This window comes from Spea bombifrons, chromosome 3 (assembly GCF_027358695.1).
Source record: "Spea bombifrons isolate aSpeBom1 chromosome 3, aSpeBom1.2.pri, whole genome shotgun sequence".
In the NCBI taxonomy this organism is placed as follows: Eukaryota; Metazoa; Chordata; class Amphibia; order Anura; family Pelobatidae; genus Spea; species Spea bombifrons.
In genome coordinates this window covers 116,168,029-116,191,224 of record NC_071089.1, presented here as the reverse complement: position 1 = coordinate 116,191,224, position 23,196 = coordinate 116,168,029, and the positions used below count along the sequence as shown (strand labels likewise).

General features: G+C 41.2%; 21 non-coding genes across 21 annotated transcripts; all 21 read left to right on the top strand.

Annotated features, from left to right (window-relative positions):
• The first annotated feature begins 1,370 nt into the window (after window positions 1-1,370).
• On the top strand, window positions 1,371-1,442 carry TRNAG-UCC (transfer RNA glycine (anticodon UCC)). Its single transcript has one exon. It is a non-coding gene; the product is annotated as a tRNA-Gly (tRNA).
• Window positions 1,443-1,599: 157 nt separating this feature from the next.
• Window positions 1,600-1,685, top strand: TRNAY-GUA (transfer RNA tyrosine (anticodon GUA)). Its single transcript is given in 2 exon segments — window positions 1,600-1,636; window positions 1,650-1,685. It is a non-coding gene; the product is annotated as a tRNA-Tyr (tRNA).
• A 490-nt stretch (window positions 1,686-2,175) lies between these two features.
• On the top strand, window positions 2,176-2,247 carry TRNAE-UUC (transfer RNA glutamic acid (anticodon UUC)). The gene has a single exon. It is a non-coding gene; the product is annotated as a tRNA-Glu (tRNA).
• A 1,570-nt stretch (window positions 2,248-3,817) lies between these two features.
• TRNAG-UCC (transfer RNA glycine (anticodon UCC)) lies at window positions 3,818-3,889 on the top strand. The gene has a single exon. It is a non-coding gene; the product is annotated as a tRNA-Gly (tRNA).
• Window positions 3,890-4,046: 157 nt separating this feature from the next.
• Window positions 4,047-4,132, top strand: TRNAY-GUA (transfer RNA tyrosine (anticodon GUA)). Its single transcript is given in 2 exon segments — window positions 4,047-4,083; window positions 4,097-4,132. It is a non-coding gene; the product is annotated as a tRNA-Tyr (tRNA).
• A 490-nt stretch (window positions 4,133-4,622) lies between these two features.
• On the top strand, window positions 4,623-4,694 carry TRNAE-UUC (transfer RNA glutamic acid (anticodon UUC)). Its single transcript has one exon. It is a non-coding gene; the product is annotated as a tRNA-Glu (tRNA).
• Window positions 4,695-6,265: 1,571 nt separating this feature from the next.
• On the top strand, window positions 6,266-6,337 carry TRNAG-UCC (transfer RNA glycine (anticodon UCC)). The gene has a single exon. It is a non-coding gene; the product is annotated as a tRNA-Gly (tRNA).
• A 157-nt stretch (window positions 6,338-6,494) lies between these two features.
• Window positions 6,495-6,580, top strand: TRNAY-GUA (transfer RNA tyrosine (anticodon GUA)). The gene is given in 2 exon segments: window positions 6,495-6,531; window positions 6,545-6,580. It is a non-coding gene; the product is annotated as a tRNA-Tyr (tRNA).
• A 490-nt stretch (window positions 6,581-7,070) lies between these two features.
• TRNAE-UUC (transfer RNA glutamic acid (anticodon UUC)) lies at window positions 7,071-7,142 on the top strand. Its single transcript has one exon. It is a non-coding gene; the product is annotated as a tRNA-Glu (tRNA).
• Window positions 7,143-8,713: 1,571 nt separating this feature from the next.
• TRNAG-UCC (transfer RNA glycine (anticodon UCC)) lies at window positions 8,714-8,785 on the top strand. The gene has a single exon. It is a non-coding gene; the product is annotated as a tRNA-Gly (tRNA).
• A 157-nt stretch (window positions 8,786-8,942) lies between these two features.
• Window positions 8,943-9,028, top strand: TRNAY-GUA (transfer RNA tyrosine (anticodon GUA)). The gene is given in 2 exon segments: window positions 8,943-8,979; window positions 8,993-9,028. It is a non-coding gene; the product is annotated as a tRNA-Tyr (tRNA).
• A 490-nt stretch (window positions 9,029-9,518) lies between these two features.
• TRNAE-UUC (transfer RNA glutamic acid (anticodon UUC)) lies at window positions 9,519-9,590 on the top strand. Its single transcript has one exon. It is a non-coding gene; the product is annotated as a tRNA-Glu (tRNA).
• Window positions 9,591-11,160: 1,570 nt separating this feature from the next.
• On the top strand, window positions 11,161-11,232 carry TRNAG-UCC (transfer RNA glycine (anticodon UCC)). The gene has a single exon. It is a non-coding gene; the product is annotated as a tRNA-Gly (tRNA).
• Window positions 11,233-11,389: 157 nt separating this feature from the next.
• TRNAY-GUA (transfer RNA tyrosine (anticodon GUA)) lies at window positions 11,390-11,475 on the top strand. The gene is given in 2 exon segments: window positions 11,390-11,426; window positions 11,440-11,475. It is a non-coding gene; the product is annotated as a tRNA-Tyr (tRNA).
• Window positions 11,476-11,965: 490 nt separating this feature from the next.
• Window positions 11,966-12,037, top strand: TRNAE-UUC (transfer RNA glutamic acid (anticodon UUC)). The gene has a single exon. It is a non-coding gene; the product is annotated as a tRNA-Glu (tRNA).
• A 1,570-nt stretch (window positions 12,038-13,607) lies between these two features.
• Window positions 13,608-13,679, top strand: TRNAG-UCC (transfer RNA glycine (anticodon UCC)). Its single transcript has one exon. It is a non-coding gene; the product is annotated as a tRNA-Gly (tRNA).
• Window positions 13,680-13,836: 157 nt separating this feature from the next.
• Window positions 13,837-13,922, top strand: TRNAY-GUA (transfer RNA tyrosine (anticodon GUA)). The gene is given in 2 exon segments: window positions 13,837-13,873; window positions 13,887-13,922. It is a non-coding gene; the product is annotated as a tRNA-Tyr (tRNA).
• Window positions 13,923-14,412: 490 nt separating this feature from the next.
• On the top strand, window positions 14,413-14,484 carry TRNAE-UUC (transfer RNA glutamic acid (anticodon UUC)). The gene has a single exon. It is a non-coding gene; the product is annotated as a tRNA-Glu (tRNA).
• A 6,376-nt stretch (window positions 14,485-20,860) lies between these two features.
• On the top strand, window positions 20,861-20,932 carry TRNAG-UCC (transfer RNA glycine (anticodon UCC)). Its single transcript has one exon. It is a non-coding gene; the product is annotated as a tRNA-Gly (tRNA).
• Window positions 20,933-21,089: 157 nt separating this feature from the next.
• Window positions 21,090-21,175, top strand: TRNAY-GUA (transfer RNA tyrosine (anticodon GUA)). The gene is given in 2 exon segments: window positions 21,090-21,126; window positions 21,140-21,175. It is a non-coding gene; the product is annotated as a tRNA-Tyr (tRNA).
• A 490-nt stretch (window positions 21,176-21,665) lies between these two features.
• TRNAE-UUC (transfer RNA glutamic acid (anticodon UUC)) lies at window positions 21,666-21,737 on the top strand. The gene has a single exon. It is a non-coding gene; the product is annotated as a tRNA-Glu (tRNA).
• Window positions 21,738-23,196: the final 1,459 nt, after the last annotated feature.

The following is a 23,196-nucleotide window of genomic DNA, read 5'->3' as shown; positions in this document are numbered from 1 at the left end:
TGCAACAGGAGGAAAGAAAATGAAAATGGAGAGATTAAAGAAAAGGAGGATAGATTAAAGAAAAGGGAGAGGAAGTGACAAAAGGTAGCGGTAAAGAAAAAGTGGACACACAGGGAGAGGTAAAGAGAAAGGGTTGGGAGATAAAGAGAACAAAGATAGATGAAGAGGAAAAGGGAGACATAATGCCAATGTCTGTCTAGGAAGATGGTCGACTATGTGCTTGATTTTATACACCTGTTAGCAATGGATGTGGCTGAAATACCTAAACTCAATAATTAGGAGGGGTGTCCACATCCTTTCATAAAGTGTATATGTTTTATATGTAATATGTATAATTTGTCCCTTCAGAAAATTCTATTTATGTAAAAGAAACTGTCACTGCGGGAAAAGTGAATTACACCGGACAAACTTATGGTAAAACCTGATCATACTGCTCTTGTTCTCAGGGCAGCCCCATCACCATGAGATGGGCTTAAAGGGATCAAGTATTATATCTTCTATATCTGATGATTGCTGGAGGAAGGGTGGAATTCCTGAAACTTCCAGTGCTGCTTACTTATCCCCAGTCTGGCCACCGACAACTTACAGGTAACTATCCGTACGAATCACAAAACAGGTGTATTTATAACAACATTACATTGTATGTATAGTTTTGATAGCACCACAATATAATGACCAGATATTTCATTTTATAGTTATAGTGAGTACTGCATCAGGTTCAAACATATCATGGAAAAATCGTCTCAAAATCCAAATTACAAACAAGAAAAACAAAGGAATACACTAATGCAACAAAGCAAAAAGTATGTGAAGCACCAGTCATTTACCTGAAAGAAAGACATCAGTAGATTGACCACCTTTTTCTTGATTAGGCCAAGACCTAGGGAAACAGCACCACCTTCTGGTACAAAACTGAGGAGCAGATTGCCCTCTTTGTTGATGAAGTCATCGGCTCTGTATTTTAAATGGGAAGAATGAAAAGAAGTGTTTCTACCCGGTTTCGAACCGGGGACCTTCCTCATGTGAGGCAAACGTTATAACCGCTACGCTACAGAAACCTATGTGTAGAAAGAGGCCAGGCCAGAGCAGAGGATCTGACCAAAGGCAGAAGATGACAATTTTTAACATTTCCTGAAGGTCCGCGAGATTTCTAAATGTTCTGATGAAACATTCCATATTCCACATAAAACTAAATTCTGCTAAAGGCTGCAAAATGACACAATAACATCTACATGACATCATTTCCCACAAACAAAAAACGGCTTTGGAAAAAAACGGGAAGAAAATGTCATTTTTTTCTCATGTTTTTTTCTGGGTTTTTTTTTCCCAGACCTTCCCATCTCCAGTGTAAAAGCCTATCTTTCCATATGGCGTTGGTGGTATAGTGGTGAGCATAGCTGCCTTCCAAGCAGTTGACCCGGGTTCGATTCCCGGCCAACGCAACTTTTTTTTCTTACACATCCGAGTTTATTCAGTAAGTTTCAAGCCGTTTGCAGTTAACCCTTCCACTTGATGTAGCTTGTAACACAATGCATACCATGTTGGTGGGGGAGGGGCTGCTCCAGGTACAATCAGCATGGACAGCACCTAGAAACACGACCTTCGATAGCTCAGCTGGTAGAGCGGAGGACTGTAGAAAACGATCAGACATCCTTAGGTCGCTGGTTCGATTCCGGCTCGAAGGAATGCTTTTTTTATTTTTGTGAGATGGGTAAAAAAATGGTAGGTTGATCCTACAGAGTGAAGAGTGGACTTTAGGTGCGAATTCCGTGGGCAGCAAAAGGACCACTTTATCTGGGAAGATCCAAAGAAAAGGCTCTGCCGTAGACAATGCCTATAGTTCGGTGATGCGCCTAGTGGAGGTAATGGCAATCAGGAATGCTGTTTTCAATGACAGAGGGTCACCAGGTGGGGAGGGGTTTTATAATTTGAGTTCTGCCCTATCTCGTGTACGGAGGAGGAATCTCTCTGTAGTGTATCACCTGGGATTGCAGGGAAAATAAAACTCTGACGCATATCAAAAAGATCATTGGAACAGGAACTCATCAACTGCAGCCGCGGACTGACAGGCATTACAACTGTATTTTAAAAGAAAAGGGCTAACCTCCTATAGGATCTGTGGATGCTCCGTCACATACACCATCCCATGTGGTGTGAGCAGGGCGTAGACACGTATCCCATATGGTCTAGCGGTTAGGATTCCTGGTTTTCACCCAGGCGGCCCGGGTTCGACTCCCGGTATGGGAAGCTAGTTTTTATTGGAACCCTATGTTGCTATCCGTTTGCTAGTTGGTCAAATCAAATGGCATTAATCATATTCCCCAACATCTACAGGGCTCATCTTACCTGAAGAGCCACCTCAAAATACTGGTCCAAATTCCTTACCTCTTTGGGCTGGTCAAGGAACATCAGAAAGGGGAGAAATAGATTAGAGAGATTATATAAAATGCAACAGGAGGAAAGAAAATGAAAATGGAGAGATTAAAGAAAAGAAGGATAGATTAAAGAAAAGGGAGAGGAAGTGACAAAAGGTAGCGGTAAAGAAAAAGTGGACACACAGGGAGAGGTAAAGAGAAAGGGTTGGGAGATAAAGAGAACAAAGATAGATGAAGAGGAAAAGGGAGACATAATGCCAATGTCTGTCTAGGAAGATGGTCGACTATGTGCTTGATTTTATACACCTGTTAGCAATGGATGTGGCTGAAATACCTAAACTCAATAATTAGGAGGGGTGTCCACATCCTTTCATAAAGTGTATATGTTTTATATGTAATATGTATAATTTGTCCCTTCAGAAAATTCTATTTATGTAAAAGAAACTGTCACTGCGGGAAAAGTGAATTACACCGGACAAACTTATGGTAAAACCTGATCATACTGCTCTTGTTCTCAGGGCAGCCCCATCACCATGAGATGGGCTTAAAGGGATCAAGTATTATATCTTCTATATCTGATGATTGCTGGAGGAAGGGTGGAATTCCTGAAACTTCCAGTGCTGCTTACTTATCCCCAGTCTGGCCACCGACAACTTACAGGTAACTATCCGTACGAATCACAAAACAGGTGTATTTATAACAACATTACATTGTATGTATAGTTTTGATAGCACCACAATATACTGACCAGGTATTTCATTTTATAGTTATAGTGAGTACTGCATCAGGTTCAAACATATCATGGAAAAATCGTCTCAAAATCCAAATTACAAACAAGAAAAACAAAGGAATACACTAATGCAACAAAGCAAAAAGTATGTGAAGCACCAGTCATTTACCTGAAAGAAAGACATCAGTAGATTGACCACCTTTTTCTTGATTAGGCCAAGACCTAGGGAAACAGCACCACCTTCTGGTACAAAACTGAGGAGCAGATTGCCCTCTTTGTTGATGAAGTCATCGGCTCTGTATTTTAAATGGGAAGAATGAAAAGAAGTGTTTCTACCCGGTTTCGAACCGGGGACCTTCCTCATGTGAGGCAAACGTTATAACCGCTACGCTACAGAAACCTATGTGTAGAAAGAGGCCAGGCCAGAGCAGAGGATCTGACCAAAGGCAGAAGATGACAATTTTTAACATTTCCTGAAGGTCCGCGAGATTTCTAAATGTTCTGATGAAACATTCCATATTCCACATAAAACTAAATTCTGCTAAAGGCTGCAAAATGACACAATAACATCTACATGACATCATTTCCCACAAACAAAAAACGGCTTTGGAAAAAAACGGGAAGAAAATGTCATTTTTTTCTCATGTTTTTTTCTGGGTTTTTTTTTCCCAGACCTTCCCATCTCCAGTGTAAAAGCCTATCTTTCCATATGGCGTTGGTGGTATAGTGGTGAGCATAGCTGCCTTCCAAGCAGTTGACCCGGGTTCGATTCCCGGCCAACGCAACTTTTTTTTCTTACACATCCGAGTTTATTCAGTAAGTTTCAAGCCGTTTGCAGTTAACCCTTCCACTTGATGTAGCTTGTAACACAATGCATACCATGTTGGTGGGGGAGGGGCTGCTCCAGGTACAATCAGCATGGACAGCACCTAGAAACACGACCTTCGATAGCTCAGCTGGTAGAGCGGAGGACTGTAGAAAACGATCAGACATCCTTAGGTCGCTGGTTCGATTCCGGCTCGAAGGAATGCTTTTTTTATTTTTGTGAGATGGGTAAAAAAATGGTAGGTTGATCCTACAGAGTGAAGAGTGGACTTTAGGTGCGAATTCCGTGGGCAGCAAAAGGACCACTTTATCTGGGAAGATCCAAAGAAAAGGCTCTGCCGTAGACAATGCCTATAGTTCAGTGATGCGCCTAGTGGAGGTAATGGCAATCAGGAATGCTGTTTTCAATGACAGAGGGTCACCAGGTGGGGAGGGGTTTTATAATTTGAGTTCTGCCCTATCTCGTGTACGGAGGAGGAATCTCTCTGTAGTGTATCACCTGGGATTGCAGGGAAAATAAAACTCTGACGCATATCAAAAAGATCATTGGAACAGGAACTCATCAACTGCAGCCGCGGACTGACAGGCATTACAACTGTATTTTAAAAGAAAAGGGCTAACCTCCTATAGGATCTGTGGATGCTCCGTCACATACACCATCCCATGTGGTGTGAGCAGGGTGTAGACACGTATCCCATATGGTCTAGCGGTTAGGATTCCTGGTTTTCACCCAGGCGGCCCGGGTTCGACTCCCGGTATGGGAAGCTAGTTTTTATTGGAACCCTATGTTGCTATCCGTTTGCTAGTTGGTCAAATCAAATGGCATTAATCATATTCCCCAACATCTACAGGGCTCATCTTACCTGAAGAGCCACCTCAAAATACTGGTCCAAATTCCTTACCTCTTTGGGCTGGTCAAGGAACATCAGAAAGGGGAGAAATAGATTAGAGAGATTATATAAAATGCAACAGGAGGAAAGAAAATGAAAATGGAGAGATTAAAGAAAAGGAGGATAGATTAAAGAAAAGGGAGAGGAAGTGACAAAAGGTAGCGGTAAAGAAAAAGTGGACACACAGGGAGAGGTAAAGAGAAAGGGTTGGGAGATAAAGAGAACAAAGATAGATGAAGAGGAAAAGGGAGACATAATGCCAATGTCTGTCTAGGAAGATGGTCGACTATGTGCTTGATTTTATACACCTGTTAGCAATGGATGTGGCTGAAATACCTAAACTCAATAATTAGGAGGGGTGTCCACATCCTTTCATAAAGTGTATATGTTTTATATGTAATATGTATAATTTGTCCCTTCAGAAAATTCTATTTATGTAAAAGAAACTGTCACTGCGGGAAAAGTGAATTACACCGGACAAACTTATGGTAAAACCTGATCATACTGCTCTTGTTCTCAGGGCAGCCCCATCACCATGAGATGGGCTTAAAGGGATCAAGTATTATATCTTCTATATCTGATGATTGCTGGAGGAAGGGTGGAATTCCTGAAACTTCCAGTGCTGCTTACTTATCCCCAGTCTGGCCACCGACAACTTACAGGTAACTATCCGTACGAATCACAAAACAGGTGTATTTATAACAACATTACATTGTATGTATAGTTTTGATAGCACCACAATATAATGACCAGGTATTTCATTTTATAGTTATAGTGAGTACTGCATCAGGTTCAAACATATCATGGAAAAATCGTCTCAAAATCCAAATTACAAACAAGAAAAACAAAGGAATACACTAATGCAACAAAGCAAAAAGTATGTGAAGCACCAGTCATTTACCTGAAAGAAAGACATCAGTAGATTGACCACCTTTTTCTTGATTAGGCCAAGACCTAGGGAAACAGCACCACCTTCTGGTACAAAACTGAGGAGCAGATTGCCCTCTTTGTTGATGAAGTCATCGGCTCTGTATTTTAAATGGGAAGAATGAAAAGAAGTGTTTCTACCCGGTTTCGAACCGGGGACCTTCCTCATGTGAGGCAAACGTTATAACCGCTACGCTACAGAAACCTATGTGTAGAAAGAGGCCAGGCCAGAGCAGAGGATCTGACCAAAGGCAGAAGATGACAATTTTTAACATTTCCTGAAGGTCCGCGAGATTTCTAAATGTTCTGATGAAACATTCCATATTCCACATAAAACTAAATTCTGCTAAAGGCTGCAAAATGACACAATAACATCTACATGACATCATTTCCCACAAACAAAAAACGGCTTTGGAAAAAAACGGGAAGAAAATGTTATTTTTTTCTCATGTTTTTTTCTGGGCTTTTTTTTTCCCAGACCTTCCCATCTCTAGTGTAAAAGCCTATCTCTCCATATGGCGTTGGTGGTATAGTGGTGAGCATAGCTGCCTTCCAAGCAGTTGACCCGGGTTCGATTCCCGGCCAACGCAACTTTTTTTTCTTACACATCCGAGTTTATTCAGTAAGTTTCAAGCCGTTTGCAGTTAACCCTTCCACTTGATGTAGCTTGTAACACAATGCATACCATGTTGGTGGGGGAGGGGCTGCTCCAGGTACAATCAGCATGGACAGCACCTAGAAACACGACCTTCGATAGCTCAGCTGGTAGAGCGGAGGACTGTAGAAAACGATCAGACATCCTTAGGTCGCTGGTTCGATTCCGGCTCGAAGGAATGCTTTTTTTATTTTTGTGAGATGGGTAAAAAAATGGTAGGTTGATCCTACAGAGTGAAGAGTGGACTTTAGGTGCGAATTCCGTGGGCAGCAAAAGGACCACTTTATCTGGGAAGATCCAAAGAAAAGGCTCTGCCGTAGACAATGCCTATAGTTCAGTGATGCGCCTAGTGGAGGTAATGGCAATCAGGAATGCTGTTTTCAATGACAGAGGGTCACCAGGTGGGGAGGGGTTTTATAATTTGAGTTCTGCCCTATCTCGTGTACGGAGGAGGAATCTCTCTGTAGTGTATCACCTGGGATTGCAGGGAAAATAAAACTCTGACGCATATCAAAAAGATCATTGGAACAGGAACTCATCAACTGCAGCCGCGGACTGACAGGCATTACAACTGTATTTTAAAAGAAAAAGGTTAACATCCTATAGGATCTGTGGATGCTCCGTCACATACACCATCCCATGTGGTGTGAGCAGGGTGTAGACACGTATCCCATATGGTCTAGCGGTTAGGATTCCTGGTTTTCACCCAGGCGGCCCGGGTTCGACTCCCGGTATGGGAAGCTAGTTTTTATTGGAACCCTATGTTGCTATCCGTTTGCTAGTTGGTCAAATCAAATGGCATTAATCATATTCCCCAACATCTACAGGGCTCATCTTACCTGAAGAGCCACCTCAAAATACTGGTCCAAATTCCTTACCTCTTTGGGCTGGTCAAGGAACATCAGAAAGGGGAGAAATCGATTAGAGAGATTATATAAAATGCAACAGGAGGAAAGAAAATGAAAATGGAGAGATTAGAGAAAAGGAGGATAGATTAAAGAAAAGGGAGAGGAAGTGACAAAAGGTAGCGGTAAAGAAAAAGTGGACACACAGGGAGAGGTAAAGAGAAAGGGTTGGGAGATAAAGAGAACAAAGATAGATGAAGAGGAAAAGGGAGACATAATGCCAATGTCTGTCTAGGAAGATGGTCGACTATGTGCTTGATTTTATACACCTGTTAGCAATGGATGTGGCTGAAATACCTAAACTCAATAATTAGGAGGGGTGTCCACATCCTTTCATAAAGTGTATATGTTTTATATGTAATATGTATAATTTGTCCCTTCAGAAAATTCTATTTATGTAAAAGAAACTGTCACTGCGGGAAAAGTGAATTACACCGGACAAACTTATGGTAAAACCTGATCATACTGCTCTTGTTCTCAGGGCAGCCCCATCACCATGAGATGGGCTTAAAGGGATCAAGTATTATATCTTCTATATCTGATGATTGCTGGAGGAAGGGTGGAATTCCTGAAACTTCCAGTGCTGCTTACTTATCCCCAGTCTGGCCACCGACAACTTACAGGTAACTATCCGTACGAATCACAAAACAGGTGTATTTATAACAACATTACATTGTATGTATAGTTTTGATAGCACCACAATATAATGACCAGGTATTTCATTTTATAGTTATAGTGAGTACTGCATCAGGTTCAAACATATCATGGAAAAATCGTCTCAAAATCCAAATTACAAACAAGAAAAACAAAGGAATACACTAATGCAACAAAGCAAAAAGTATGTGAAGCACCAGTCATTTACCTGAAAGAAAGACATCAGTAGATTGACCACCTTTTTCTTGATTAGGCCAAGACCTAGGGAAACAGCACCACCTTCTGGTACAAAACTGAGGAGCAGATTGCCCTCTTTGTTGATGAAGTCATCGGCTCTGTATTTTAAATGGGAAGAATGAAAAGAAGTGTTTCTACCCGGTTTCGAACCGGGGACCTTCCTCATGTGAGGCAAACGTTATAACCGCTACGCTACAGAAACCTATGTGTAGAAAGAGGCCAGGCCAGAGCAGAGGATCTGACCAAAGGCAGAAGATGACAATTTTTAACATTTCCTGAAGGTCCGCGAGATTTCTAAATGTTCTGATGAAACATTCCATATTCCACATAAAACTAAATTCTGCTAAAGGCTGCAAAATGACACAATAACATCTACATGACATCATTTCCCACAAACAAAAAACGGCTTTGGAAAAAAACGGGAAGAAAATGTTATTTTTTTCTCATGTTTTTTTCTGGGCTTTTTTTTTCCCAGACCTTCCCATCTCTAGTGTAAAAGCCTATCTTTCCATATGGCGTTGGTGGTATAGTGGTGAGCATAGCTGCCTTCCAAGCAGTTGACCCGGGTTCGATTCCCGGCCAACGCAACTTTTTTTTCTTACACATCCGAGTTTATTCAGTAAGTTTCAAGCCGTTTGCAGTTAACCCTTCCACTTGATGTAGCTTGTAACACAATGCATACCATGTTGGTGGGGGAGGGGCTGCTCCAGGTACAATCAGCATGGACAGCACCTAGAAACACGACCTTCGATAGCTCAGCTGGTAGAGCGGAGGACTGTAGAAAACGATCAGACATCCTTAGGTCGCTGGTTCGATTCCGGCTCGAAGGAATGCTTTTTTTATTTTTGTGAGATGGGTAAAAAAATGGTAGGTTGATCCTACAGAGTGAAGAGTGGACTTTAGGTGCGAATTCCGTGAGCAGCAAAAGGACCACTTTATCTGGGAAGATCCAAAGAAAAGGCTCTGCCGTAGACAATGCCTATAGTTCAGTGATGCGCCTAGTGGAGGTAATGGCAATCAGGAATGCTGTTTTCAATGACAGAGGGTCACCAGGTGGGGAGGGGTTTTATAATTTGAGTTCTGCCCTATCTCGTGTACGGAGGAGGAATCTCTCTGTAGTGTATCACCTGGGATTGCAGGGAAAATAAAACTCTGACGCATATCAAAAAGATCATTGGAACAGGAACTCATCAACTGCAGCCGCGGACTGACAGGCATTACAACTGTATTTTAAAAGAAAAAGGCTAACCTCCTATAGGATCTGTGGATGCTCCGTCACATACACCATCCCATGTGGTGTGAGCAGGGCATAGACACGTATCCCATATGGTCTAGCGGTTAGGATTCCTGGTTTTCACCCAGGCGGCCCGGGTTCGACTCCCGGTATGGGAAGCTAGTTTTTATTGGAACCCTATGTTGCTATCCGTTTGCTAGTTGGTCAAATCAAATGGCATTAATCATATTCCCCAACATCTACAGGGCTCATCTTACCTGAAGAGCCACCTCAAAATACTGGTCCAAATTCCTTACCTCTTTGGGCTGGTCAAGGAACATCAGAAAGGGGAGAAATCGATTAGAGAGATTATATAAAATGCAACAGGAGGAAAGAAAATGAAAATGGAGAGATTAAAGAAAAGGAGGATAGATTAAAGAAAAGGGAGAGGAAGTGACAAAAGGTAGCGGTAAAGAAAAAGTGGACACACAGGGAGAGGTAAAGAGAAAGGGTTGGGAGATAAAGAGAACAAAGATAGATGAAGAGGAAAAGGGAGACATAATGCCAATGTCTGTCTAGGAAGATGGTCGACTATGTGCTTGATTTTATACACCTGTTAGCAATGGATGTGGCTGAAATACCTAAACTCAATAATTAGGAGGGGTGTCCACATCCTTTCATAAAGTGTATATGTTTTATATGTAATATGTATAATTTGTCCCTTCAGAAAATTCTATTTATGTAAAAGAAACTGTCACTGCGGGAAAAGTGAATTACACCGGACAAACTTATGGTAAAACCTGATCATACTGCTCTTGTTCTCAGGGCAGCCCCATCACCATGAGATGGGCTTAAAGGGATCAAGTATTATATCTTCTATATCTGATGATTGCTGGAGGAAGGGTGGAATTCCTGAAACTTCCAGTGCTGCTTACTTATCCCCAGTCTGGCCACCGACAACTTACAGGTAACTATCCGTACGAATCACAAAACAGGTGTATTTATAACAACATTACATTGTATGTATAGTTTTGATAGCACCACAATATAATAACCAGGTATTTCATTTTATAGTTATAGTGAGTACTGCATCAGGTTCAAACATATCATGGAAAAATCGTCTCAAAATCCAAATTACAAACAAGAAAAACAAAGGAATACACTAATGCAACAAAGCAAAAAGTATGTGAAGCACCAGTCATTTACCTGAAAGAAAGACATCAGTAGATTGACCACCTTTTTCTTGATTAGGCCAAGACCTAGGGAAACAGCACCACCTTCTGGTACAAAACTGAGGAGCAGATTGCCCTCTTTGTTGATGAAGTCATCGGCTCTGTATTTTAAATGGGAAGAATGAAAAGAAGTGTTTCTACCCGGTTTCGAACCAGGGACCTTCCTCATGTGAGGCAAACGTTATAACCGCTACGCTACAGAAACCTATGTGTAGAAAGAGGCCAGGCCAGAGCAGAGGATCTGACCAAAGGCAGAAGATGACAATTTTTAACATTTCCTGAAGGTCCGCGAGATTTCTAAATGTTCTGATGAAACATTCCATATTCCACATAAAACTAAATTCTGCTAAAGGCTGCAAAATGACACAATAACATCTACATGACATCATTTCCCACAAACAAAAAACGGCTTTGGAAAAAAACGGGAAGAAAATGTCATTTTTTTCTCATGTTTTTTTCTGGGTTTTTTTTTCCCAGACCTTCCCATCTCTAGTGTAAAAGCCTATCTTTCCATATGGCGTTGGTGGTATAGTGGTGAGCATAGCTGCCTTCCAAGCAGTTGACCCGGGTTCGATTCCCGGCCAACGCAGCTTTTTTTTCTTACACATCCGAGTTTATTCAGTAAGTTTCAAGCCGTTTGCAGTTAACCCTTCCACTTGATGTAGCTTGTAACACAATGCATACCATGTTGGTGGGGGAGGGGCTGCTCCAGGTACAATCAGCATGGACAGCACCTAGAAACACGACCTTCGATAGCTCAGCTGGTAGAGCGGAGGACTGTAGAAAACGATCAGACATCCTTAGGTCGCTGGTTCGATTCCGGCTCGAAGGAATGCTTTTTTTATTTTTGTGAGATGGGTAAAAAAATGGTAGGTTGATCCTACAGAGTGAAGAGTGGACTTTAGGTGCGAATTCCGTGGGCAGCAAAAGGACCACTTTATCTGGGAAGATCCAAAGAAAAGGCTCTGCCGTAGACAATGCCTATAGTTCAGTGATGCGCCTAGTGGAGGTAATGGCAATCAGGAATGCTGTTTTCAATGACAGAGGGTCACCAGGTGGGGAGGGGTTTTATAATTTGAGTTCTGCCCTATCTCGTGTACGGAGGAGGAATCTCTCTGTAGTGTATCACCTGGGATTGCAGGGAAAATAAAACTCTGACGCATATCAAAAAGATCATTGGAACAGGAACTCATCAACTGCAGCCGCGGACTGACAGGCATTACAACTGTATTTTAAAAGAAAAAGGTTAACCTCCTATAGGATCTGTGGATGCTCCGTCACATACACCATCCCATGTGGTGTGAGCAGGGTGTAGACACATATCCCATATGGTCTAGCGGTTAGGATTCCTGGTTTTCACCCAGGCGGCCCGGGTTCGACTCCCGGTATGGGAAGCTAGTTTTTATTGGAACCCTATGTTGCTATCCGTTTGCTAGTTGGTCAAATCAAATGGCATTAATCATATTCCCCAACATCTACAGGGCTCATCTTACCTGAAGAGCCACCTCAAAATACTGGTCCAAATTCTTTACCTCTTTGGGCTGGTCAAGGAACATCAGAAAGGGGAGAAATAGATTAGAGAGATTATATAAAATGCAACAGGAGGAAAGAAAATGAAAATGGAGAGATTAAAGAAAAGGAGGATAGATTAAAGAAAAGGGAGAGGAAGTGACAAAAGGTAGCGGTAAAGAAAAAGTGGACACACAGGGAGAGGTAAAGAGAAAGGGTTGGGAGATAAAGAGAACAAAGATAGATGAAGAGGAAAAGGGAGACATAATGCCAATGTCTGTCTAGGAAGATGGTCGACTATGTGCTTGATTTTATACACCTGTTAGCAATGGATGTGGCTGAAATACCTAAACTCAATAATTAGGAGGGGTGTCCACATCCTTTCATAAAGTGTATATGTTTTATATGTAATATGTATAATTTGTCCCTTCAGAAAATTCTATTTATGTAAAAGAAACTGTCACTGCGGGAAAAGTGAATTACACCGGACAAACTTATGGTAAAACCTGATCATACTGCTCTTGTTCTCAGGGCAGCCCCATCACCATGAGATGGGCTTAAAGGGATCAAGTATTATATCTTCTATATCTGATGATTGCTGGAGGAAGGGTGGAATTCCTGAAACTTCCAGTGCTGCTTACTTATCCCCAGTCTGGCCACCGACAACTTACAGGTAACTATCCGTACGAATCACAAAACAGGTGTATTTATAACAACATTACATTGTATGTATAGTTTTGATAGCACCACAATATAATAACCAGGTATTTCATTTTATAGTTATAGTGAGTACTGCATCAGGTTCAAACATATCATGGAAAAATCGTCTCAAAATCCAAATTACAAACAAGAAAAACAAAGGAATACACTAATGCAACAAAGCAAAAAGTATGTGAAGCACCAGTCATTTACCTGAAAGAAAGACATCAGTAGATTGACCACCTTTTTCTTGATTAGGCCAAGACCTAGGGAAACAGCACCACCTTCTGGTACAAAACTGAGGAGCAGATTGCCCTCTTTGTTGATGAAGTCATCGGCTCTGTATTTTAAATGGGAAGAATGAAAAGAAGTGTTTCTACCCGGTTTCGAACCAGGGACCTTCCTCATGTGAGGCAAACGTTATAACCGCTACGCTACAGAAACCTATGTGTAGAAAGAGGCCAGGCCAGAGCAGAGGATCTGACCAAAGGCAGAAGATGACAATTTTTAACATTTCCTGAAGGTCCGCGAGATTTCTAAATGTTCTGATGAAACATTCCATATTCCACATAAAACTAAATTCTGCTAAAGGCTGCAAAATGACACAATAACATCTACATGACATCATTTCCCACAAACAAAAAACGGCTTTGGAAAAAAACGGGAAGAAAATGTCATTTTTTTCTCATGTTTTTTTCTGGGTTTTTTTTTCCCAGACCTTCCCATCTCTAGTGTAAAAGCCTATCTTTCCATATGGCGTTGGTGGTATAGTGGTGAGCATAGCTGCCTTCCAAGCAGTTGACCCGGGTTCGATTCCCGGCCAACGCAGCTTTTTTTTCTTACACATCCGAGTTTATTCAGTAAGTTTCAAGCCGTTTGCAGTTAACCCTTCCACTTGATGTAGCTTGTAACACAATGCATACCATGTTGGTGGGGGAGGGGCTGCTCCAGGTACAATCAGCATGGACAGCACCTAGAAACACGACCTTCGATAGCTCAGCTGGTAGAGCGGAGGACTGTAGAAAACGATCAGACATCCTTAGGTCGCTGGTTCGATTCCGGCTCGAAGGAATGCTTTTTTTATTTTTGTGAGATGGGTAAAAAAATGGTAGGTTGATCCTACAGAGTGAAGAGTGGACTTTAGGTGCGAATTCCGTGGGCAGCAAAAGGACCACTTTATCTGGGAAGATCCAAAGAAAAGGCTCTGCCGTAGACAATGCCTATAGTTCAGTGATGCGCCTAGTGGAGGTAATGGCAATCAGGAATGCTGTTTTCAATGACAGAGGGTCACCAGGTGGGGAGGGGTTTTATAATTTGAGTTCTGCCCTATCTCGTGTACGGAGGAGGAATCTCTCTGTAGTGTATCACCTGGGATTGCAGGGAAAATAAAACTCTGACGCATATCAAAAAGATCATTGGAACAGGAACTCATCAACTGCAGCCGCGGACTGACAGGCATTACAACTGTATTTTAAAAGAAAAAGGTTAACCTCCTATAGGATCTGTGGATGCTCCGTCACATACACCATCCCATGTGGTGTGAGCAGGGTGTAGACACATATCCCATATGGTCTAGCGGTTAGGATTCCTGGTTTTCACCCAGGCGGCCCGGGTTCGACTCCCGGTATGGGAAGCTAGTTTTTATTGGAACCCTATGTTGCTATCCGTTTGCTAGTTGGTCAAATCAAATGGCATTAATCATATTCCCCAACATCTACAGGGCTCATCTTACCTGAAGAGCCACCTCAAAATACTGGTCCAAATTCTTTACCTCTTTGGGCTGGTCAAGGAACATCAGAAAGGGGAGAAATAGATTAGAGAGATTATATAAAATGCAACAGGAGGAAAGAAAATGAAAATGGAGAGATTAAAGAAAAGGAGGATAGATTAAAGAAAAGGGAGAGGAAGTGACAAAAGGTAGCGGTAAAGAAAAAGTGGACACACAGGGAGAGGTAAAGAGAAAGGGTTGGGAGATAAAGAGAACAAAGATAGATGAAGAGGAAAAGGGAGACATAATGCCAATGTCTGTCTAGGAAGATGGTCGACTATGTGCTTGATTTTATACACCTGTTAGCAATGGATGTGGCTGAAATACCTAAACTCAATAATTAGGAGGGGTGTCCACATCCTTTCATAAAGTGTATATGTTTTATATGTAATATGTATAATTTGTCCCTTCCGAAAATTCTATTTATGTAAAAGAAACTGTCACTGCGGGAAAAGTGAATTACACCGGACAAACTTATGGTAAAACCTGATCATACTGCTCTTGTTCTCAGGGCAGCCCCATCACCATGAGATGGGCTTAAAGGGATCAAGTATTATATCTTCTATATCTGATGATTGCTGGAGGAAGGGTGGAATTCCTGAAACTTCCAGTGCTGCTTACTTATCCCCAGTCTGGCCACCGACAACTTACAGGTAACTATCCGTACGAATCACAAAACAGGTGTATTTATAACAACATTACATTGTATGTATAGTTTTGATAGCACCACAATATAATGACCAGGTATTTCATTTTATAGTTATAGTGAGAAGAACTGAAAAAACCCCAAAATAACACGTGTGTGAATCAATATAATATAATACCTCCCTCAAGACTGCAGCTTCCAAGAACACTCTTCCTTATAGTGTAGAGACAACCAAATAGCACAAGATGGAGCGCATGTACATGAGGGAGAAAACAAAAATACAACACAATAGTGCAATATGTATATTCAAAAATATAAAATATAAAAATAAGTACCACTCACAAGTGGACTGCAAATATGTGCTCGTCAAAAATTCCTATTTTCAGGTCTTTAGTGAATTATGGTGGCACCACTCAAATAGAATAGTGCATATGCATGTAAATAAAACTCCACCGGAATCTTGGAAAAAAATGGTTTATTAGATCCCTCGACGCGTTTCGCCGATCGCACGTCGGCTTCTTCAGGAGTAGATTAAAATCAAATACAATAAAATACATAAACCTGTCTACTGGGAGTCCATAAGTCCTTTTATGTTCATGGAAGCACTTCCGGATTCACCCTCACGTCAGATCACGTGAGCCGACGTGTTGATGTCATCTATGGGGCATCATCTTTAGTCCTCGGCACTTCCGGGTTCGTCCTCACGTCGGACCACGTGAGCCGACGTATTGATGTCATCTGTGGGGCGTCCTTTCTAGTCCTCGGCGGGCTTGCGTAGGTTTCCAGCGTCAATGGATGGATCCTATGTCTGTATCAGCGCTTCCACGCCAGTCACGAAAGAAGGCATTCTCCGTCCTCCGCCGCCCACGGGCGGAATCTCCAGAAGCGCTGCACAAGTCCCCGACGGCCATCAGCCGTCCAGTGGTGAGAGGGAAACCGGTTGCCAATTAGTCCTTGGAAGCACATCAAAGACCCAGCGGACATCCCGCAGCAGGAAACATAAAAATCATACACAATAAAAATTATACATAATAAAACTATAAAAATATATAATAAAGCGTTGTGTGATTCATTCTAGAAATACATCCGACTAAGATCCTAACATAATGTTATGAAGAAAGAACAATAGAGTGCAGCAGCATATTTTAGAAGAAGATATCATCAACACTAATCTCCAATAGATCCAGTATATAAAGTGACTAAATATAAAGTGCAAAGTGCAAAAGATAGTGAATGTGCAAAAATGCAAGACCCCATTTAGGGTTTATGCAACAATCCTAAAGTGCAAAAGGTGTAAAAAGGTAAGTGCTTTTTTTTTTTTTTTTTTTTTTTTTTTTTTTTTCTCTCTCCTCAGTCATTCATAAAAGCCAAAATATCCAGATCAGTATTTAAACCCCCCGGTTTATGTGTCTGAAACTTAAAAATCCATTGTGTTTCCTTTTTTGCTAAGGCCTGCTTTAGATCCCCCCCTCTCCAATGAGGTGAGACACGGTCAATCCCTATTATTTTAAAATTGGCCAAAGAAAAATCCTTACAGGTGTTGCAATGTTTAGGGACGCTGTGTTTAAAGTTTTTGTTCCGTATTCCGCAGAGATGTTCCAGGCCCCTAACTTTTAATTCTCTCGTTGTTCGTCCAATGTACTGAGCCCCACATATACATTCCAAGAGATAAATAACGTTTTTTGACCTACAATGGATAAAATGTTTAATATCATACTCCTTTTTTGTATTAAAACATCTAAAACTGGTAATTTTCTTATCTTGTTTAAAACACGTTTTGCAGAGCTTGCACATTCCACATCTGTAGAAACCTGGATTTTTATTGGGTAAGAAATTATTACTTTTATTAGTTTTCTCCATATCAGGTAAAATGCTCGGAGACAGAATGGATTTTAGGCTCTCTGTCTTTTTATAGATTATATTTGGTTTTTCTGGGAGATGATTTTTTAAAACGCTATCTTGTTGCAAGATGGGCCAGCATCTTGTTATCGCTCTTTTTATTTCGAATGCCTTATTGCTGTACTTAGTGAGAAAAGCAAAATCGAACGGCTTCGTATGTTTATGGGTTTTATCTCCCAGTAAAGACTCTCTTTTCTTTTCTGTTATAGACCTAAGTTGTTTCCTTAGCAACTCATCCGGATAGTTTCTTTCCCTGAATTTATCCATTATTATTTCACTCTGGGTGAGGAAATCTTTCTCCTCAGTGCAGTTTCTACGGATTCGTGCAAATTGTCCCTTAGGGACATTCTGCAGCCATTGTGGATGGTGGCAGCTACCATAGTCTATGTAGCTGTTGCCATCAGTTGGTTTGAAGAAAGTCCTAGATTTAATCTTATCCTCCTCAACATAAAGAGTAAGGTCCAGAAAGTTGATTTCGTGGGAATGGATACATGAAGAGAACTTTAAATTATATGAATTATTATTGATATAATCAAGGAACCGATTAAGCTCATCTGAGGGTCCCTTCCAGATGATAAGTATATCATCGATATAGCGCCGCCAGAGGACCAAATTCGCACCAAACGGGTTGTGGGACCAGATGTTATGGGCTTCCCAATCTGCCACATATAAATTGGCATAGCTTGGTGCGAATTTGGTCCCCATGGCGGTGCCACAAAGTTGTAAATAAAACCTCTCATTAAACCAAAAAAAGTTATGATGTAATATAAACTTAATACAACTTAAAATAAACTGATTTTGCAATGGCTCCATTCCTTCATCTTTCTGGAGGACTCTCTTAACGGCCTCTATGCCTTGGTTGTGTGGTATAACCGTATACAAAGAGGCAACATCTACAGTCGCCCACAGATAATTAGGTTGCCACTTTATATTCTGCACGATTTGCAGAACGTGTTTGGTATCCCGAATGTATGATGGGGTAGAACACACATATTTTTGCAGAAAGAAATCAATATATTGTGACGTGTTGCTGGTGAGGGAATTGATGCCACTTATAATGGGTCTCCCTGGGGGGGATGTTATACTCTTATGGATTTTGGGCAAAAAATAAAAAACAGCTACTTTGGGAAATTCTGTATAGAGGAAGTTATATTCATGTTTATTAAGGACTTTATTGTCCTTTCCCTCTTGCAATAATTCCCTAAATTCAGTTTGAAATACTTTAGTAGGATTAGCTGTTAACTTACGGTAAGTCGTTTCATCGTCCAGAATACGATTCGCTTCCTGGACATAATATGCCCTATCCATAACGACTATAGCCCCCCCTTTGTCTGCTGTCTTGACTACAATTTGTTTTTCTTCTTTTAATTTCTTAAGGGATTCCTGTTCTTTCTTAGATAGATTAAAATTTCTTTTTTTATGTGACTCAATCCTCTCGAATTCCTGTAGCAACATTTCTGAGAAAACCTGTATGTGCTCACTTTTTTCAAATTCTGGATAAAATTTAGATTTAGGTTTAAACGGTGTATGAGTAAAAGAATCAGACACAATGGGCTCAAATGCTTCAGATTCATTTTGTTCCTTTTTCAGAAAAAAACGTTTCACCGCTAATTTACGCAAAAACTTATGGGTATCTATAAAAAGATTAAACCCATCCGGACTTTTGTTAGGTGCAAACTTAAGGCCTTTGGATAATAATTCCAGTTCTGATGGCTCTAGGGGGATTTTAGAGATATTAATTATGTTATTTATGTTATTTGTAGATGGAATCTTATTAGTTTTTACTCTGAATCCCTGTCCTCTGCAACCTCTCGGTCTCTTGTGGTCTTGCGTTTTTTGATGGGAGAATGTAGAAATGCGGAGTAACGGTTTTACACCTTTTGCACTTTAGGATTGTTGCATAAACCCTAAATGGGGTTTTTGATGGGAGAATGTAGAAATGCGGAGTAACGGTTTTACACCTTTTGCACTTTAGGATTGTTGCATAAACCCTAAATGGGGTCTTGCATTTTTGCACATTCACTATCTTTTGCACTTTGCACTTTATATTTAGTCACTTTATATACTGGATCTATTGGAGATTAGTGTTGATGATATCTTCTTCTAAAATATGCTGCTGCACTCTATTGTTCTTTCTTCATAACATTATGTTAGGATCTTAGTCGGATGTATTTCTAGAATGAATCACACAACGCTTTATTATATATTTTTATAGTTTTATTATGTATAATTTTTATTGTGTATGATTTTTATGTTTCCTGCTGCGGGATGTCCGCTGGGTCTTTGATGTGCTTCCAAGGACTAATTGGCAACCGGTTTCCCTCTCACCACTGGACGGCTGATGGCCGTCGGGGACTTGTGCAGCGCTTCTGGAGATTCCGCCCGTGGGCGGCGGAGGACGGAGAATGCCTTCTTTCGTGACTGGCGTGGAAGCGCTGATACAGACATAGGATCCATCCATTGACGCTGGAAACCTACGCAAGCCCGCCGAGGACTAGAAAGGACGCCCCACAGATGACATCAATACGTCGGCTCACGTGGTCCGACGTGAGGACGAACCCGGAAGTGCCGAGGACTAAAGATGATGCCCCATAGATGACATCAACACGTCGGCTCACGTGATCTGACGTGAGGGTGAATCCGGAAGTGCTTCCATGAACATAAAAGGACTTATGGACTCCCAGTAGACAGGTTTATGTATTTTATTGTATTTGATTTTAATCTACTCCTGAAGAAGCCGACGTGCGATCGGCGAAACGCGTCGAGGGATCTAATAAACCATTTTTTTCCAAGATTCCGGTGGAGTTTTATTTACATGCATATGCACTATTCTATTTGAGTGGTGCCACCATAATTCACTAAAGACCTGAAAATAGGAATTTTTGACGAGCACATATTTGCAGTCCACTTGTGAGTGGTACTTATTTTTATATTTTATATTTTTGAATATACATATTGCACTATTGTGTTGTATTTTTGTTTTCTCCCTCATGTACATGCGCTCCATCTTGTGCTATATAGTTATAGTGAGTACTGCATCAGGTTCAAACATATCATGGAAAAATCGTCTCAAAATCCAAATTACAAACAAGAAAAACAAAGGAATACACTAATGCAACAAAGCAAAAAGTATGTGAAGCACCAGTCATTTACCTGAAAGAAAGACATCAGTAGATTGACCACCTTTTTCTTGATTAGGCCAAGACCTAGGGAAACAGCACCACCTTCTGGTACAAAACTGAGGAGCAGATTGCCCTCTTTGTTGATGAAGTCATCGGCTCTGTATTTTAAATGGGAAGAATGAAAAGAAGTGTTTCTACCCGGTTTCGAACCGGGGACCTTCCTCATGTGAGGCAAACGTTATAACCGCTACGCTACAGAAACCTATGTGTAGAAAGAGGCCAGGCCAGAGCAGAGGATCTGACCAAAGGCAGAAGATGACAATTTTTAACATTTCCTGAAGGTCCGCGAGATTTCTAAATGTTCTGATGAAACATTCCATATTCCACATAAAACTAAATTCTGCTAAAGGCTGCAAAATGACACAATAACATCTACATGACATCATTTCCCACAAACAAAAAACGGCTTTGGAAAAAAACGGGAAGAAAATGTCATTTTTTTCTCATGTTTTTTTCTGGGTTTTTTTTTCCCAGACCTTCCCATCTCTAGTGTAAAAGCCTATCTTTCCATATGGCGTTGGTGGTATAGTGGTGAGCATAGCTGCCTTCCAAGCAGTTGACCCGGGTTCGATTCCCGGCCAACGCAGCTTTTTTTTCTTACACATCCGAGTTTATTCAGTAAGTTTCAAGCCGTTTGCAGTTAACCCTTCCACTTGATGTAGCTTGTAACACAATGCATACCATGTTGGTGGGGGAGGGGCTGCTCCAGGTACAATCAGCATGGACAGCACCTAGAAACACGACCTTCGATAGCTCAGCTGGTAGAGCGGAGGACTGTAGAAAACGATCAGACATCCTTAGGTCGCTGGTTCGATTCCGGCTCGAAGGAATGCTTTTTTTATTTTTGTGAGATGGGTAAAAAAATGGTAGGTTGATCCTACAGAGTGAAGAGTGGACTTTAGGTGCGAATTCCGTGGGCAGCAAAAGGACCACTTTATCTGGGAAGATCCAAAGAAAAGGCTCTGCCGTAGACAATGCCTATAGTTCAGTGATGCGCCTAGTGGAGGTAATGGCAATCAGGAATGCTGTTTTCAATGACAGAGGGTCACCAGGTGGGGAGGGGTTTTATAATTTGAGTTCTGCCCTATCTCGTGTACGGAGGAGGAATCTCTCTGTAGTGTATCACCTGGGATTGCAGGGAAAATAAAACTCTGACGCATATCAAAAAGATCATTGGAACAGGAACTCATCAACTGCAGCCGCGGACTGACAGGCATTACAACTGTATTTTAAAAGAAAAAGGTTAACCTCCTATAGGATCTGTGGATGCTCCGTCACATACACCATCCCATGTGGTGTGAGCAGGGTGTAGACACGTATCCCATATGGTCTAGCGGTTAGGATTCCTGGTTTTCACCCAGGCGACCAGGGTTCGACTCCCGGTATGGGAAGCTAGTTTTTATTGGAACCCTATGTTGCTATCCGTTTGCTAGTTGGTCAAATCAAATGGCATTAATCATATTCCCCAACATCTACAGGGCTCATCTTACCTGAAGAGCCACCTCAAAATACTGGTCCAAATTCCTTACCTCTTTGGGCTGGTCAAGGAACATCAGAAAGGGGAGAAATAGATTAGAGAGATTATATAAAATGCAACAGGAGGAATGAAAATGGAGAGATTAAAGAAAAGGAGGATAGATTAAAGAAAAGGGAGAGGAAGTGACAAAAGGTAGCGGTAAAGAAAAAGTGGACACACAGGGAGAGGTAAAGAGAAAGGGTTGGGAGATAAAGAGAACAAAGACAGATGAAGAGGAAAAGGGAGACATAATGCCAATGTCTGTCTAGGAAGATGGTCGACTATGTGCTTGATTTTATACACCTGTTAGCAATGGATGTGGCTGAAATACCTAAACTCAATAATTAGGAGGGGTGTCCACATCCTTTCATAAAGTGTATATGTTTTATATGTAATATGTATAATTTGTCCCTTCAGAAAATTCTATTTATGTAAAAGAAACTGTCACTGCGGGAAAAGTGAATTACACCGGACAAACTTATGGTAAAACCTGATCATACTGCTCTTGTTCTCAGGGCAGCCCCATCACCATGAGATGGGCTTAAAGGGATCAAGTATTATATCTTCTATATCTGATGATTGCTGGAGGAAGGGTGGAATTCCTGAAACTTCCAGTGCTGCTTACTTATCCCCAGTCTGGCCACCGACAACTTACAGGTAACTATCCGTACGAATCACAAAACAGGTGTATTTATAACAACATTACATTGTATGTATAGTTTTGATAGCACCACAATATAATGACCAGGTATTTCATTTTATAGTTATAGTGAGTACTGCATCAGGTTCAAACATATCATGGAAAAATCGTCTCAAAATCCAAATTACAAACAAGAAAAACAAAGGAATACACTAATGCAACAAAGCAAAAAGTATGTGAAGCACCAGTCATTTACCTGAAAGAAAGACATCAGTAGATTGACCACCTTTTTCTTGATTAGGCCAAGACCTAGGGAAACAGCACCACCTTCTGGTACAAAACTGAGGAGCAGATTGCCCTCTTTGTTGATGAAGTCATCGGCTCTGTATTTTAAATGGGAAGAATGAAAAGAAGTGTTTCTACCCGGTTTCGAACCGGGGACCTTCCTCATGTGAGGCAAACGTTATAACCGCTACGCTACAGAAACCTATGTGTAGAAAGAGGCCAGGCCAGAGCAGAGGATCTGACCAAAGGCAGAAGATGACAATTTTTAACATTTCCTGAAGGTCCGCGAGATTTCTAAATGTTCTGATGAAACATTCCATATTCCACATAAAACTAAATTCTGCTAAAGGCTGCAAAATGACACAATAACATCTACATGACATCATTTCCCACAAACAAAAAACGGCTT